Below are 17527 nucleotides of genomic sequence, written 5' to 3' on the forward strand. Positions count from 1 at the left end.
TTAAAAATGAAAACAGAAAGGTGGTGCGTACATACTGTATGTCTTCACCCCCTTTGCTATGAGGCCCCTAAATAAGATCTGGTGCAACCAATTACCTTCATAAGTCACATAATTAGTTAACTTATGTCCACCTGTGTGCAATCTAAGCTTCACATGATCTGTCACATGATCTCAGTATATATACACCTGTTCTGAAAGGCCCCAGAGTCTGCAACACCACTAAGCAAGGGGCACCACCAAGCAAGGGGCACAGTGAAGAGCAAGGAGCTCTCCAAACAGGTCAGGGACAAAGTTGTGGAGAAGTACAGATCAAGGTTTGGTTATAAAAAAATATCTGAAACTTTGAACGTCCCACAGAGCACCATTAAATCCATTATTCAAAAATGGAATGAATATGGCACCGCAACAAACCTACCAAGAGAGGGCTGCCCACCAAAACTCACAGACCAGGCAAGGAGGGCATTAATCAGAGAGGCAAACAAAGAGACCAAAGATAACCCTGAAGGAGCTGCAAAGCTCCACAGCGAAGATTGGATGCTCGTCCATAGGACCAGTTTAGGGCTGTACACTCCATAGAGCTGGGCTTTACAGAAGAGTGGCCAGAAAAAAAGTCATTGCTTAAAGAAAAGAATAAGAAAACACGTTTGGTGTTCGCCAAAAGGCATGTGGGAGACTCCCCAAACATATGGAAGAAGGTACTCTGGTCAGATGAGACTAAAATGTAGCTTTTTGGCCAACAAGGAAAACACTATGTCTGGTGCGGACCCAACACCTCTCATCACCCGAGAACACCATCCCCACAGTGAGGCATGGTGGTGGCAGCATCATGCTGTGGGGATGTTTTTCATCAGCAGGGACTGGGAAACTGGTCAGAATTGAAGGAATGATGGATGGCACTAAATACAGGGAAATTATTGAGGGAAACCTGTTTCAGTCTTCCAGAGATTTGAGACTGGGACGGAGGTTCACCTTCCAGCAGGACAATGACCCTAAGCATACTGCTAAAGCAACACGAGTGGTTTAAGGGGAAACATTTAAATGTCTTGGAATGGCCTAGTCAAAGCCCAGACCTCAATCCAATTGAGAATATGTGGTATGACAAAGATTGCTGTACACCAGCGGAACCCATCCAATTTAAAGGAGCTGGAGCTGTTTTGCCTTGAAGAATGGGCAAAAATCCCAGTGGCTAGATATGTCAAGTTTATAGAGACATACCCCAAGAGACTTGCAGCTGTAATTGCTGCAAAATGTGGCTCTACAAAGTATCGACTTTGGGGGGTGAATGGTTATGCACGCTCTAGTTTTCATTTGTTTTGTCTTATTTCTCGTTTGTTTCACAATGAAAAAATGGTTTGCATCCTCAAAGTGGTAGGCATGTTGTGTAAATCAAATGATACAAACCCCCCAAAAGTCTATTTTAATTCCAGGTTGTAAGGCAACAAAATAGGAGAAATGCCAAGGGGGTGAATACTTTCGCAAGTCACTGTATATTTACAACCCAAAGGTGGAACACAGAGGTCTTTTAGGTGGGACACAATGATACATGTCAGCATCTGAAATAATGGTGATTCTATGACACCGAAATAGTGGTAGGCCTACCATAATATATTCATCAAACAGACATATACATCTTACAAAACATTGTAAGCCTCATATCGTTACATCACCTTCCATAACCAAAAGCCCATCTTACTTCTTTAGAACTCCCCCTGGGGTAGTTGTAAGATGGGTGGTTACGTTTATACCTGAGACACTATCTAATGCGTACTGACTTCTAGTCAAAGAGACACACTGTATCCTCTGAGACTTCTCTGGTTGTGCTTCATTGCCCCCACTGAGGGAGAGCTCTCACAGCAAGTGCAAGAGCTCCAGAAATGAGAATTTACCAGGGAGCTCAATCACCTTGGTGGGGCTCATCCAGTTGGAGAGAAATCAAATTACTTCCATGAACTTCTGCAATGTTTTTGAAGCTCAGAGGCTTTGAAAAGTTACCAACATAAAATGGTATATTACTGTGCTCATTAAGAAAATACAAACAGAGAGCACCATTTTGTCTCTCTTCTTGTTTACCTTTTAATTACAGACTCATTTGCGAGGTAGAGGAAATACAATCAAATCAATTTTGATGTATTTTTCTGATTTCTTGTTCTGATCTTGTTTGCTTTTACAGTTGATTATGTGAACCATATTCCCTAATGTTGTATTTAGTGAAACAAAAATATAACAAAATATAATACGCCAATCAGTTGGTTTATGTACCCCTTTTCAAACATTTAAAAAATGTACCTGATATGTGAAACATAATTAGCAGGTTGACATCACATCCCTTTTGCCATATATCATTAAAAAGATTGGTGAAATATCAGAAGAACCGTGTCAAACATTCATAGAGCCACAGTGACATGACCACATTTTAAGACAAAATCCTAATTTCCGCCAACCATCTTACATAGCAACTCACATTTCAAGATCTGTTTAGTGTCAATCTCCAGGCTTATTGACTATATAATAAGCAGAACCACAATTGACATCTAGTTAGACAAGGGTCTAACTATTTACTGTTAGGATAGTTTCAGTATAAAATGTTTTAGGAAACATTTTACTCAAAAACACCACTGAAAACCAGAAACCGATATATAATTGAAAAGTATTTTTCAATGGGCGGCCTTGCGTTGATTGGCATGCATGGACTGCCTCTTCATTACGAGCATAATGAGAGCTTAACTGTCATTTTCATTAGTAGTCAGCCAAAGTGTTACTGTCATCTGCCTCAGTGGCAGGAGGTTGACTGTGAGAGAACAGACAAATGAGACAATTAGCATACTCCGATAGGAGTGTGATTGTGATACTGTAACACAGGACTCCAAATGCCAAGGGCTGTAATGGTGGCATTGTGCATTGCACATCATGCTCAACATGCCATCAATGTGGTAATGGTATGTTTATGTATGGCATTATACATGCTTTATGATTCCCATTAGTGGAGAAATGATAATTGAACATGCGGTCTCATATTTACAGTAGATGTATCTGTTATTATGTTGATGACCAGTCATTATAGCATAGATACAATATAGGATCATAATACACTTGAATTGCTGCAACAGCAGGGGCTCATGATAGGTCATTTGTGAGAAGTAGCTGATCGATATGATCACCATCATTCCAATTCATTCGGTTTCATTTTCTCATGAAATGAAAAGGAGAGAAAAAACACCTACAGTGGCCAGAAAAAGTATGTGGACCCATTGGAAATACCTGGATTTCTGCATAAATCATAAAATTTGATCTGATCTTCATCTAGGTCCCAACAATAGACAAACACAGTCTACTTAAACTAATAACACACAAACAATTATACGTTTTCATGTCTTTATTGAACACACCTTCACAGTGCAAGGTGGAAAAAGTATGTGAACCCTTAGATTTAATAACCGGTTGACTCTCCTTTGGCAACAATAATCTTAACCAAACGTTTTCTGTAGTTGCGGATCAGACCTGCACAATGGTCAGGAGGAATTTTACAAGTCTGTTTTAGATTAGCAATATTCTTGAGATGTCTGGTGTGAACTGCTCTCTTGAGGTCATGCCACAGCATCTCAATCGGGTTGAGGTCAGGACACTCTAGAAGGTGTATTTTCTTCTCTTGAAGCCATTCTGTTGTTGATTTATTTCTGTGTTTTGGGTCTTTGTCCTGTTGCATCACCCAACTTCTGTTGAGCTTCATTTGGCGGACAGATAGCCTTACATTCTTCTGCAAAATGTCTTGATAAACTAGGGAATTCATTTTTCCGTAGATGATAGCAAGCCGTCCAGGCCCTGAGGCAGTAAAACAGCCCCAAACCATGATGCTCCCTCCTCCATACTTTACAGTTAGGATGAAGTTTTGATGTTGGTGTGCTGTGCCTTTTTTTCTCCACACAACCCAACTGCAGTTTCATCTGTCCACGGAATATTTTGCCAGTTGCGCAGTGGAACATTCAGGTGCACTTTTGCAAACGTCAGACATGCAGCAATGTTTTGTCCATGGTGTCCTCCCGTGAACACCATTCTTGTTTAGAGTTTTACGTATCGTCTACAGAGATGTTAGCATGTTCCAGAGATTTCTGTAAGACTTTCGCTCACACTAGGATTCTTCTTAACCTCATTGAGCATTCTGCGCTGTGCTCTTGAGGTCATCTTTGCAGGACGGCCACTAGCAACAGTTCTGAAATTGCTTTATTTATAGACAATTTGTCTTACCGCGGACTGATGAACATCAAGGATTTTAGAGATCATTTTTTAACCCTCTCCAGCTTTATGTAAGTCAACAATTCTTAGGTCTTCTGAGATCTCTTTTGTTCAAGGCATGGTTCACATCAGGCAATGCTTCTTGTGAATAGCAAACTCAAATTTGGTGAGTTTTTTTGTAGGGCGAGGCAGCTCTAACCAACATCTCCAAACTAGTCTCATTGATTGGACTCCAGGTTAGCTGACTGCTGACTCCAATTTGTAATGGTCTTCTTCCTCCTCTGACGAGGAGAAGTAGGAAGGATCGGAGGACCAATGCGCAGCGTGGTAAGTGTTCATGATACTTTTAATAGAACACAGAAAAATACTAAATAACAACGTGAAAAAACAAAAACCGAAACAGTTCCGTGTGGAACATACTGACACAGAAAATAATCACCCAAAACTAAAGGGTGAAAAACAGGCTGCCTAAGTATGGTTCTCAATCAGGGACAACGATTGACAGCTGCCTCTGATTGAGAACCATACCAGGCCAAACACAGAAATACCAAATCATAGAAAAAAGAACATAGACTGCCCACCCAACTCACGCCCTGACCATACTAAAACAAAGACATCACAAAGGAACTAAGGTCAGAACGTGACAATTAGCTTTTGGAAAATGTTTAAATTATGTATTCAATATAGACAAGAAAAATACAATAATTTGTGTGTTATTAGTTTAAGCACACCGAGTTTGTCTATTGTTGTGACTTACATAAAGACCAGATCAAATTTGATGCAGAAATCCGGGGTATTCCAAAGGGTTCACACACTTCTCCTTGCCACTGTATATGTTAATATGATGTGAAATAATTACCACCATACAACCATGCATTTGAACAAGTCTCTCTTGAACAACCAATTTTTATCTCGATGAGAATAACCTGTATAAATAAAGGTACATTAACGTTTAACTTTTGGTCATTTTTAATAGCCCATACAGTTATGGGCCTACTACAGTACATGAGAAAATCATATCTTCGCCGTCTCACAGTGAGTTTGTTTCAAATCCATCCGTCTCCGGTGCAGTATGCTCACAGCACCTACCTGCAGCACAGATGGTAGGCCGCCTCCCCCTCATTATCTCTCCCTGGGAGATGTAAAAGAGAGGAAATTGCCTCCCAATTACAGAGGGAGCAATTTGCGGCCTGCTGTCAGCATTACAGAACAGAGAGCTATAATTACAGGGGTGGAATTAGCGCTGATTTACATGGCATGTGGATAGGGGTGCTCCCATCCCATCAACTTCCTGCCTTGAAAAGGAGGGTTTCGCTCAGTGAAGTCAGTGTCAAGGTCGGCCATGTTTATAAAGGGGTGTGCAAGGACAGCAGGCAAGTGAAGGACACTGGTAGGAGCAGTAATGTCGGTAGTGATAGAAATGGAATTGGTTTGGGATAAGATAGAGGTTATATAAAACCAATGACTTTGTGGAGTAGAGATTCCATCAATGTATCTTGTGGTCTTTATGTATTACTGCTTTGATGTAGTAATTAAGGTTTCCATTAGTCCAAAAGTCTGAGGAGAGCATTGACTACATCAGCCTCGGGCACAAGATTCAATTTAAAAAAAAATTAAATCTTACAGTGACATTGAGTTCAAAGTTAGCCAGCTAGTACAGTAAAGACAAAGGACTAATTCTCTTTTTTTCTTTGAGTGTCCTTGTTGAATAATTCATCCGCTGAAGTCAAAGAAAAATAATAGACAGTCTGGGAAGCCATCGCTGTTCAGTATTCACTCTGTCCAAGCAGCCATATGGCTAGCACCATGGCTCATGAAATAAATTTAAAAAACTGTACGGTGGTACTAAGACCTGCCAGCTAGAGTAGCTCATAAATACATATTGAGACACTCCATTAAAGCAATATTATTCTGTGTGTGTGTGTGTGTGTGTGTGTGTGTGTGTGTGTGTGTGTGTGTGTGTGTGTGTGTGTGTGTGTGTGTGTGTGTGTGTGTGTGTGTGTGTGTGTGTGTGTGTGTGTGTGTGTGTGGGGCTTTTTGACATATAAATTCACACAAATGCAATTTCAGATTGGATTTGTGATTTGGGCCAAGTTGAGACAACACATTGGAGATGACATTCACCAGCGTCTTTAAAAAAATGCCTTCGGCTCATGTTGAGTGGCGGCCAATATCCCGTCGTTAAAATTCATTGGCAACATATGATCCGTCCATATGGGCCATTAGCAGCTCCAATAACTGAGGCTCCGTCCATTGCTTCTGTCTGAGAGAGAGAGAGAGAGAGAGAGAGAGAGAGAGAGAGAGAGATCCATATGGTCCAGAAACATAGCAGGGACAGCAGTCAACTGTTGGTGGTAATTTCCAAGGTCCACGTAACCACATCCTTAGCCAAATCTTGATTTATATTTCTTTGTCCGTTTTTTAACACAGGCAGTGGTGAGGGCCACCATAAGTCGCTTCAGATGGGAATTTATACAGGGGTCGTTTTTATACGATAAGTTTATAGGGCCTGTAATACCTGATCATGAGAAAAGTTTGATTTTATTTGAGAGCTTGCGTTAATAGGGCTACCAGATTGACCTGGAAGTCTGAGCTGTAGGTGTGGATGGCGTTCACATGAATTCTCACATAATGTGTTTTCACTTAGAAATGTCCATTCACTTGAAGCCACTTGGGGCTTAATAAGCATGCCATAACATGCAGAGCTACACTATACCCCACACACCAAGTTGAGACTGTTTATGGCAAAGTACTAACACCAATGTCATACTTGCAGTCTTTGCAATCAATTGCCTAGCAATTGCTTTAACGTGACATGTATCCATAGATGTACGTCCAGAGCAGCGTGGTTTACTGTTAAATCCAGAAAATAAATAGTTGTTGATATGTGCAAATGTATTTAACTTCACAGAATAGCAAAGCAGAGCGAAGCATAGTCATATCACAAATGCCCTCAATGTGTTTACTTCTGCGGTAGTGCCTTTGATTGTGTGTGTGTGAGCACACGCTCTTCTCTCTGTGTGTGCACGTACTGTACATGCACATCTTTGTGTGTGTGTGTATTTCTGAGCGTGTGTGTGTGTGTTTCTGAGCGTGTGTGTGTGTGTGTGTGTGTGTGTGTGTTTCTGAGCGTGTGTGTGTGTTTCGTGTGTGTTTCTGAGCATGTGTGTGTGTGTTTCTGAGCGTGTGTGTGTGTGTATTTCTGTGCTGAGCGTGCCTGTGTGTGTGTGTTTCTGAGCGTCTGTGTTTAGCTGATCTCAGGGTGTGTAGGCGGTGATACAACAAATAGAATCCAAAAAGCAGTCTGCTGTGAGAGCAGACAGCTTTTCAGCCACAGGCTTAACAATCAGAGATAGACACCTTTCCCATGACCTCACGCTAAGCTTTATCTATCCAACCATTTCCAGTGCAACACACACTCTCAAGCACACTCACACACATAATAACCCATACCCACATACATTTATACTCACAAGCATAACCATAACATAAATGTGTGTAGTTCAGTCCTTGAGCTGTTCTTGTCTATTATCTCATGTTCCATGTTGTGTGTGGACCCCAGGAAGAGTAGCTGCTGCTTCAACAACAGCTAATGGGGATCCTAATAAAATACTACAAAACATAGCAAAGACTCCCTCTTTCTTTCTCTCTCTCTCTCTCTCTCTCTCTCTCTCTCTCTCTCTCTCTCTCTCTCTCTCTCTCTCGCTCTCGCTCTCTCTCCCCCTCGCTCTTCAGAGTTGTCTACAGGAGATACTCAACATTGAACTTGAGTGAAATTTCATCACCCAAGGAGTTTGTACACTTGGAGGTCTAGAGAGCCTGGAGGAACTGAAATGAGAACAGCACTCTGGGCCGTGAGAATACTTGGAAAAGTCAGCGTGTCGTCTCCAGATGGCTGCCAGGGTAGTTTAGTCTGCCTGAGGTTAGGAGGGAAGAGAGCCTCCCTGCTCCATCTCCATGTGTCATCGGTGTGTGTGTGAGTTTGGACCTACCACACATAGACGCAAGCACACATGCATGCACCCACTCACCCACACAAGCTTGCCATATGATCAAACCTGCAACGTAATGCTTCTGCTTGCAAAGATACGTACACACATTTATGTTATGGTTATGCTTGTGATGGAAGCCACTGGGTTTGTTCTGCTAGCTATGATGAGGTCTGTTGATACTTAATTCAACAATGTTGCAGTCTGTTCTGATTCGCTTTTCAACTGGCATATTCCTCACAATTGATTGGTTGATCAAAACAGGAAGGAAGTGGGTCGTGTTCAGTTGGCAGGAACAGCTGTTTCTTTTGCTCAATATCAAATCATTTCTGGGTAAAAATTGAGTAATTAAAATGGTAAAAAACAATAATAATAATAATTTTTTACCAAAGAGCAAACTAAAATTTAGCTAGGACTGTCTGGGAGTGGTCTGAGTGGGGAGGGGAGAAACTGAAAATGAGCTGTTATTGGTAGAAAGGTTTAGAACTCTCTTTACTCCATCCCACCACAACAGGCAGGAATATCAGGAAGTCTTTTCAAACAGCTCTTACACTAAAATGGCATTATCATCATTTAAAAAATTTCACAGCATTATTCCAACCTCATCGTGTGGAAATATATAAACAGAGGAAAGTCGCGTTTTTGACTGCACTGGGCCTTTAAAAACTTAAGTCCAATAAGGAATGTTTGTTTTTGTTTTCTGTTGCAAATTGTTTTGCTTAGGTGTGCCCTTATGAACATAACCCTGAGGAACTATGAACCCAGGCCATAACACTTCGATAGGTAAGCCAATGTTTTTTATAGACTGAGACATGAATTTAAATTGCGCTGAATACGTTTTTACATGACTGGAGGAAAAACATGGCCCAACCACAGGACATGGCCCAACCACAGGACATGGCCCAACCACAGGACATGGCCCAACCACAGGACATGGCCCAACCACAGGACATGGTCCAACCACAGGACATGGCCCAACAGGTGCATTTATTATGGCAGGAAATGTCTTCCGGGAATATATTTGACAAGAATGGAAACCAAACCAAACATAAAAACACTATTGAACAAAATAACATTCATAAGTATCGAGCTTCCCCATTTAACAATTCAATGGACAATGCTCTATTCTCTAACTATAGTGCAAAGATGGAAAAAGGACAGAAAAATGTTTTAATGCTAAATTTATCTTTATTACACCAGGCAGGCCAAAACTCTGTCCCACAAAATAGACTGAAATTGCAAGTGGGCTTTTCAAACATCTCTGACAGTAAAAGGGAATAATCATAATTTTCACAATTTCAGAGTATTATTCCAACCTCATAGTGTGGAAATAGTGTATAAAACATTAGGAACACCTGCATTCCATGACATCGGCTGGTGAATACAGGTTAGATCTATGATCCCTTATTGATGTATGGTAGTAGGTGTCAGGGGCACCTTTTTGAGTGTGTCAGGAACTGCAACGCTGAATGGTCCACCATCCAAAGGGCATCCAGCCAACCTGACACACCGATGGGAAGCATTGGAGTCAACATGATCCAGAATTTGTAGTTGACGAATTGAGGCTGTTCTCAGGGCAAACTAGGGTGCAACACATGTGTTTGTCCTGTGTGTACACCTTCCTAATATTTTGTACACACAGGAAAATCATTTTTTTTCACATATTTTTGCCATAAACTAAACTAAACTAAATTAATTAAACAATCAATTGTTTGATAAAGCCATCACTCTTATCTCCATATTTTCTCAATTCTTTTTGACAAACCACTTGAAGAACAGATTCCCTTTCTTGCCCTTTCCTTTGCTTTGCTCACTTTCCAAGCTGCTAAACAGCTTGGTTCTTCCAGAACTTTCCAAGGCAGTTTCCGAGTCACTGTCCTCCTTCCTCCTCTCAATATGTTGCCTTGCCTCAATGATCTCACTTTCCCTGCTGCCCTTTTCTCCTCTCCGCCTCTCTTCCTCCATTTCTCTACTGTTCCTCTTCTCCTCTTTCTTGCTTTCCTCAGACTTCCTCCTCTCCCTCATCCTCTCACTTGTCTCTTTCTTTATCCATTGCTCTCTGTTCCTACACACACAGTCTGGGTAACTCAGGTCAGTCTCACTGGTATCAAGGTTCAGCTCTCTCCTCCTTGTTGCTCTGTCTCGAATGTTCCTGACTTTCACCTTCCTCACCTCATCCCTCTCTCGCTTCAGTGCCTCAACAAGCCTCACCTCCATGTCCAGCCTGACCCTCTCGCCCTCTTTCACCATTATCTCTTTCATCTTTCTCCTCTCCTCATCCAGCTGAATCATTTCCACCTCAAGCTTCTCAGACATGGCAATCCTCACCTGCTTTCTGAACATCTCCACCTGCCTCTCTATCTCCCTCCGCATCTTCTCCTCCCTCTCTCTTTTCTCTCTCTCCATCTCGGTGCGTTCGGTCTCCCTGATCTTATCAATGGCCTCCATCTCCTTCTTTCTCTCCTCCTCTCTCTGCCTGTCTTTCTCTTCCAAACGCCTCCTCTGTTCCTCCAGGTCTTTTCTCTGAATCTCAACTTCCATCTTTTCAGTGTCCAGTTTTTTCTCTTTCTCCCTCAGCATGCGCCTTTCTACCTCAATCTCCTCGTTATCTTTCTTCCTCAAATTCCTCAATCTCTCCATCTCTCTCTCTTCCATCTTCCTCTGCTCTTCAACCAACTCCATCCACAACTTCTCCCTTGTTCGCCTTCGCCATTCCTCTTGTTCCTCTCCCGTTTCCTCCCCTCCAGCCTTCCACATCCTCCACTCTCCTCTCCTCACCTCAGTCGCCCATGACCTCTCCTCTCCCCGTCCTTCTCTCTCTTGTTCTCTCCTTCGTCCAACTCTCTCTATCTCATTTCTCATCTCCTCTTTAAGGTCACTGACCCGGAGCTCTATCTCTCTCTTGTTGTACTCGTGCATTCTGTCCAGCCTCTCATTCAGCCACTTTCTCTCCGTCATCAGTTGTGTCTTGATCCTCTCATCCACGTCTGCCTCCCTACCCATCTCCCACATCTTCATTCTCAGATAGAGAGAGAGAAAGAGAGAGAGAGAGAGAGAGAGAGAGAGAGAGAGAGAGAGAGAGAGAGAGAGAGAGAGAGAGAGAGAGAGAAAGAGAGAGAGAGAGAGAGAGAGAGAAAGAGAGAGAGAGAGAGAGAGAGAGAGAAAGAGAGAGAGAGAGAGAAAGAGAGAGAGAGAGAGAGAGAGAGAGAGAAATCATTTTTAGCACTCACTGTTCAATTTATTTTTCATTCTAATATTTGTAAGGTCTTTAGGCCCATACACTACAAGCTAGAAACAAACACATGAATACTGTAGCTGCACTTAACACAAGTTACTTTCTTTATTATCCGAATGGCCTTACCTTCAGTCTCTCTTATGTCCTCAATGAATCTCTGTCAATCTCAGTTCATCTTTCAGCAACCCTTTCTTTCTCTCTCTCTCTCTCTGTACCCTCCCGAGTAGCAGCACAGAAATGAATTTAGTTTCTGTTTTAGAACTCCGTTTTGGTGTCCTTCGTTATTGTGACATCACTTGTTGCTATTGCCAAAATTCTTTGCTGGAACTCTACACAAATGTTGAAATGAGAATTCTTATTCTAGAATTAGAATTGTAATTATATGATGGCACTCATAGATGTGATAAAGAGGTGAGTGGAACTCAACCAAAACAATGGAAATGCCATGGAAACGCATGGAAGAAAGATGCCGTGGGGCAACAAATCTCCTTATTGCCCCCAAGTAAAATGAGCCTACATTGAGGCTATTGTTTATGTGAATTTCACACTATGTTGTGGTAAAAATAGGAGTATAATGGTTGTATGGATGTCAACCCCAATACATGCCATCATCACCATCAACTGCATTACTTAAAAACAACTTTGACTACTACCACAGATTTCTCTATGCTAGCTATTCTACCCGCTTCTACGAACGTGAATTAGCATTTAGCAGTCACTTCTTCTAAACCTGAAAAGGGACAACTTCTAAATGTTATGCAGTGAAAACATCCAAATATATCCACATCGGACTTTAGTGGCCACATTGTGGGCCTGTTCCAAAACATCATTCATGACGGAGTTAAGGAATATCCACTTTGTTAGAACAGATTTGTTGAATGTGCGCCAATCCGGAATCCTTCAATCCCCCACGGTCTGCATTCCAATGACCTCTTTACCACGTCTATGAAGTAACACCGTTTTGACATCATACCTGATAACAACCATAACTATCTACATTGACACGCATTATAGTATGGTTAGTTTATCTGTCCATTGATAAAGTAATGACAACATTATATCAATCACACACACACACACACATTGATCCAATTGTCACCCATCCACATCCTTTTCTCTCTATTTTCTCTCTGTGATTTCCTCTTGCATAAAGCACAATGACCCAAGCTATGGGATCAGAGGACCATCTTCGCCAGGCAGTGTAAGCCTTAGATAGGTTTCATTTCTGGAGGAATCCTTTCCTAACTCCTGTTCATTATTATCTACACCACTGCACCGTTTCTACATGTACTATCCAAATGACAACAAAGGGCCATATTGGGATGGGGAATTGGGAATACTCAGCAACACCTAGGGTCTTTCGATGATGCCACTACCAACATTTGCTGGCTTGTCACATGTTCGACCTTATCTAACCTTCCCTCTAAATTCCCTTTTCACACTTGACTGACGACCTGTACCCGAACCGTGCCGATGCTGGCTCGGATATGTTTCAGTTCACATTGTCCTTTCCAGCAAGGTGCCACCAACTATGGTTGATGTGTAATCAGGCCCGTGCAGTAAAACTGGCTCAGCTCAGTAGCGTGAAAAGGGTGTTAGTGTATGGTTCGGTATGATTCATAGGAGTATTTGGAAAAATGATTGTGGGCATTGACTGACCATCTATTTTTACAGGTAATTTATTCGTCCGGTCATTAACCACACTGCATTCAACAGGGAAAGGGAAAATAATTTTAAAAAAATAGCCACACAACATGATCATTGCAAGTGTTTCAGTTGTTTAGAGCAATGGAGGTAAATGAACACTCGCCCTCTTCTCCACACCCACTCAAAAATATTCTCTGCAATGCAAATGCACAGACAAAAATGTTTCATCAAAGGAGATGCATTATTCTGTATTTGAACGCAGCCACGACAGGTAAAAAAGAACATAGAAACAATCATATACAACATTGGGTAAGGAAGCATCCAGTTAACGGAGACGACCGAGTAGAAGTTACTTCGTTTTCATGACAAAGTTAACCTTTGATATAAACGACAGTACAACGTTCATTGCCAGACGAGTGCATCTCATTTCCCTCACAAAAACTAAACCAACGTGAAGAGAGAACTGTTCCACCATCAAGGATGAAAGGATGAACTCCGATCCACTTATGTTCATTTTGTAATGCTGATGAGGGTCAAGTACAGATCATGTGACTGTCATTGAACTGGACGTGGTCCTTGCTCCTTGTCAATGAAGAAAAAACAACATTGTTGACTTGTGTACGGTGCCCTTTGTTCATTTGCACATTTCATGACCCTGTGTGAAGAAATAAGATGACGTGGAAAATAAAATCACAACTTAAAAGACTGTGTTTTTATTCATTGTTGAGCAATAGTTCAGTGTTGCGAGTATATGTATTATGTCATTGACATTGGAAGCAACCACACGGAGGCAATGGCGGTCTGATGTTTTCGGTACAGACTCACGAAAACCGCACAAGTCTTTTACATGTCATTGTTCGCGCGCTGTAGCTCAGTATCCACAAATAACTGAAACACATCTTCAGTGGTCTATGGTAGATGCACTCAACACTTGAACCTGTGTGAAATCTGAAGAACTTTTCATCATCCAATCCATTTTTTTTTTTAAATCCGGATTTCCCCACTCTCCCTGATTCTGTCCTGCAGCCGTTAACCCACCCCAACCATCCCCGAGCACCATAATTAGTTCATTACGCCTTAATAGCAAAATATTGAGCTCGGCTTTGTCGGCTGCATTTGTCCTGGAGCTTCTATTGTCTGCTTATCAGAGGGGAAGCTATTATCAGGCTCTTTGTTGCCAATATGTCATATTTCACCGCTCATCTCTTATTCAGGATGAGAGGTTTTGCTGATGTACAGTAGTGAGGAGATGTTGTGTGTGCACATACTGTATGGCTGTGTTTTCGGGCCATGTTCACTTTGAGGCGGTTTGTCATGGGATTCTAATGTAAAATTGTCTTGTTCTTCTTTCGCTGTACAGAAGCATCAAATGTTATCATTTACTTTGAAAGATGCCAGCATACCCAAGTCTCGCTGCAGAAACAGATGGAAGGCAGGAAAAGACTCCTGAAAAGATACAATAAAAGATTCAAAATGCCTCACATTACTAACTTTTACCTGACAGTGTTTTGATGTAATATCAGTCTGTAGCATATCACCTATGGTGGACTTGTTGAAGAATTTGTATCAAAAAGGGAAGAATAAAAACAATTCATTGCTATGTGAAAAACATGAGTCTGACCTTTGACCTCTAATCTCACTGGCTGAAATTGGGTCAGTGCTAAAACAACAGCAGGTCGCCTTCAATATCCTCAGAGGCATCTATTATTCAGAAGCTGATCCTGCTGTACAAATAACAAGCTGCTAGATTCCTTCTAGGACAGAATGATGTCGACTTGGCTGAGGAGCCTGCCTATCCTGTCTTTGTGAGGCCAGTAATGTCAACCCCACTGGCAAACAGGTAGGAGATGTCTATTATTACACTGTGGCATGGCAACAGCTGGCACGCCTGGTGGAAGGGTACACAATAGCCACTTCATGGGTGGAGAGAGGGTAACGGTCCTTGAAAAAATGGGAGGCATTATAGTGCCAGCGTCTCAGGTTTTAGGCTTTTGTTCCCCCGTTGAGAATGCTTCACGCACCCATGGATAGGCATGTATAGCTAGCTTAGCTCACGCTAATTGACTCCTATAATAACCTCTGCGCCTTTTCAACACTGGCTTACTGATCCGGGGCCTAGACAGTATAGGCTAGTCATTTTGTTTTACGTTAGCCTAGCCAATCAAGCTAGCTAAGCTGATTCTTAGAGATGGAGACTTTATACTGGTCCCTGATCAGATCTTAAAAAGTGGAAGGACAACATGTTGCTTCTCCTCTGATCCAGGGCCAGATGTGGATTACCCACTCCGGCCAGTTGGTCCAGCTCATGTCAAGGCATGCTTTCCTCCAGGTTAGAGGAACAATGGTCACTAAATAATTTAGCATGTAAAGGGTGGAAAACATTAGGCCAAGCCAGCGCCCCATTCAAAGCTTTTAATGTCTGTCATAAAAGCCACCGTATAGGGGAAGCAATTTCGTTTTTTTGTTTTTTTTTGTCGGCCCGCAGCTTTTCAAAGCAAACATTTAAATCATTGATGCCATGAATGTAATATGAGTCATCTTTTTTGTTCGAATGGGAACTTCAAAACTCTGCAATGTATTGGGACGCCAGGCATTGGTGGAGATCATGTCGAGTCTCAAGCCATTCTTTCCTCAAAGGAAAGGACAGTGGAGAGGCTGTCCAAACAAATTAAGAGCAATGTTTGTGTTATTCATCAGGATTAATAGCTAAATTGCAACCATGGAGGAGCTCCAAACTAGCCCATGGCAGGATTTTGTCACGTAAATTTGTCATGAGTAATGCCATGATGAATTGTGTTTTATGACACATCTGAAGTGAAACCTGTTGTCACAGATCCAGTCAATTATACCCCGAGACAAATAACATGGAGGTGGTCCAAAAAAACCAGACAAGCGCTGTCTGGTTGAATCTTCTAAGTCAGTGATTTCTATTCTGATCACACTCTCTCATCGCCTGTACAGGAAACACCCAAATGGATACAAGCTCCGAGATAACCCAATCCGGATGTCATGACTATGAACATGTTGTTGTTATCAGTTTCTTTGACTTCAGTGTCTCAAACAACATTTTGTTCCATGCTATTTGTGGGCTCTTTCCTGGTGGCAGAATGAAAAGGCGGAAATAATGGATTTGATTCAATCTGCTGCTCTCCATGACACTAATGAGCAAATATCCATCTGATGAGTTGATGAGAGAGGTCTATTTCTGTTCTTGTTGCCGTGGCGCCATGCACACCCATTAATGTTAGCGCCATTCACACAGCTTCAGGCAGCCATTTCGTGGTTTAACTTTCTACGCGATATCAACGAGATGTTCTCAATTTTAGCATTATGTGGCGTCCTGACTCGTCACCAAGTAACTTCAAATCAAATCCTTGAGCTACACAAATGCTTTTCAAAGACTTGATGATTTGCGCATAGCATTTAAAGCATCCCATGTCGGATTACGTAATTTGGGTAAACTACAGTATATTCCTGTAAGACAACAGGGTCATGTACAGTAGGGTTCAAACAAGTGGAAATGTCCATACTGCCTATAGCCCCTATATACATTGTTAAATACTAGACAAGCATTGAAGGGCGACTTCTCGTGAATTTTTATTTTTATTGATATGGTCCAGCTTTTTAGAAGCCACACAACGGCAGATATTTTTTCCATTAGGTGGATATTTGTGGATAATTATATTGTGTCAGACAAGAATGATTGACAAGTGATGCAATTATTCTGTGTGTACTGCATACTGGTCAGACACTCTATTAAAAAGTAATGTTGTTTTCACACTGTCTCAATACACCACATGGATGATGATGATCAGGATGATGATGTTATGTAAATATATATCAGACCTGGGTCCACATAGCATTTGTTTTCTTTCAAATAATTTTAGCGGTTAGATTGAGCCTGATTTCCAGATGGGTGGGTTTGCACTTTTGGGGCTATCCAATTGGTTCCATTTTGCCAGGGATTCTCATTCAAGTGCAGCTAAAGCAAACACCCTTTGACCCCAACTCTGCATGAACTGATTGATTGATTTGATTTCTCAGTAAAAATAAAAAATACAGTGCCTTCAGAAAGTATTCACACCCCTTGACTTTTTCCCCCAAAAAAATTGTGACAGACTTAATTTAAAATTGATTAAATTGAAATTTTTGTCACTGGCATTCACACAAACACTGATTCTGTTTTTAGAAATGGTTTGAAATTAATCAACATTTTAAGCTCAATAAGTATTCCACCTCTTTCCTATAGCAAGCCTAAATAAGTTTAGGAGTAAAAATGTGCTTAACAAGATGGATGGACTCACTCTGTGTGCAATAATAGTGTTTAACATGACTACCTCAGCTCTGTACCCCACACATACAGTTATCTGTAATGTCCCTCATTCGAGCAGTGCATTTCAAACACTGATTCAGCCACAAAGACCAG

The sequence above is a fragment of the Oncorhynchus tshawytscha genome, linkage group LG13 (genome assembly GCF_018296145.1).
Source record: "Oncorhynchus tshawytscha isolate Ot180627B linkage group LG13, Otsh_v2.0, whole genome shotgun sequence".
NCBI classification, from domain to species: domain Eukaryota; kingdom Metazoa; phylum Chordata; class Actinopteri; order Salmoniformes; family Salmonidae; genus Oncorhynchus; species Oncorhynchus tshawytscha.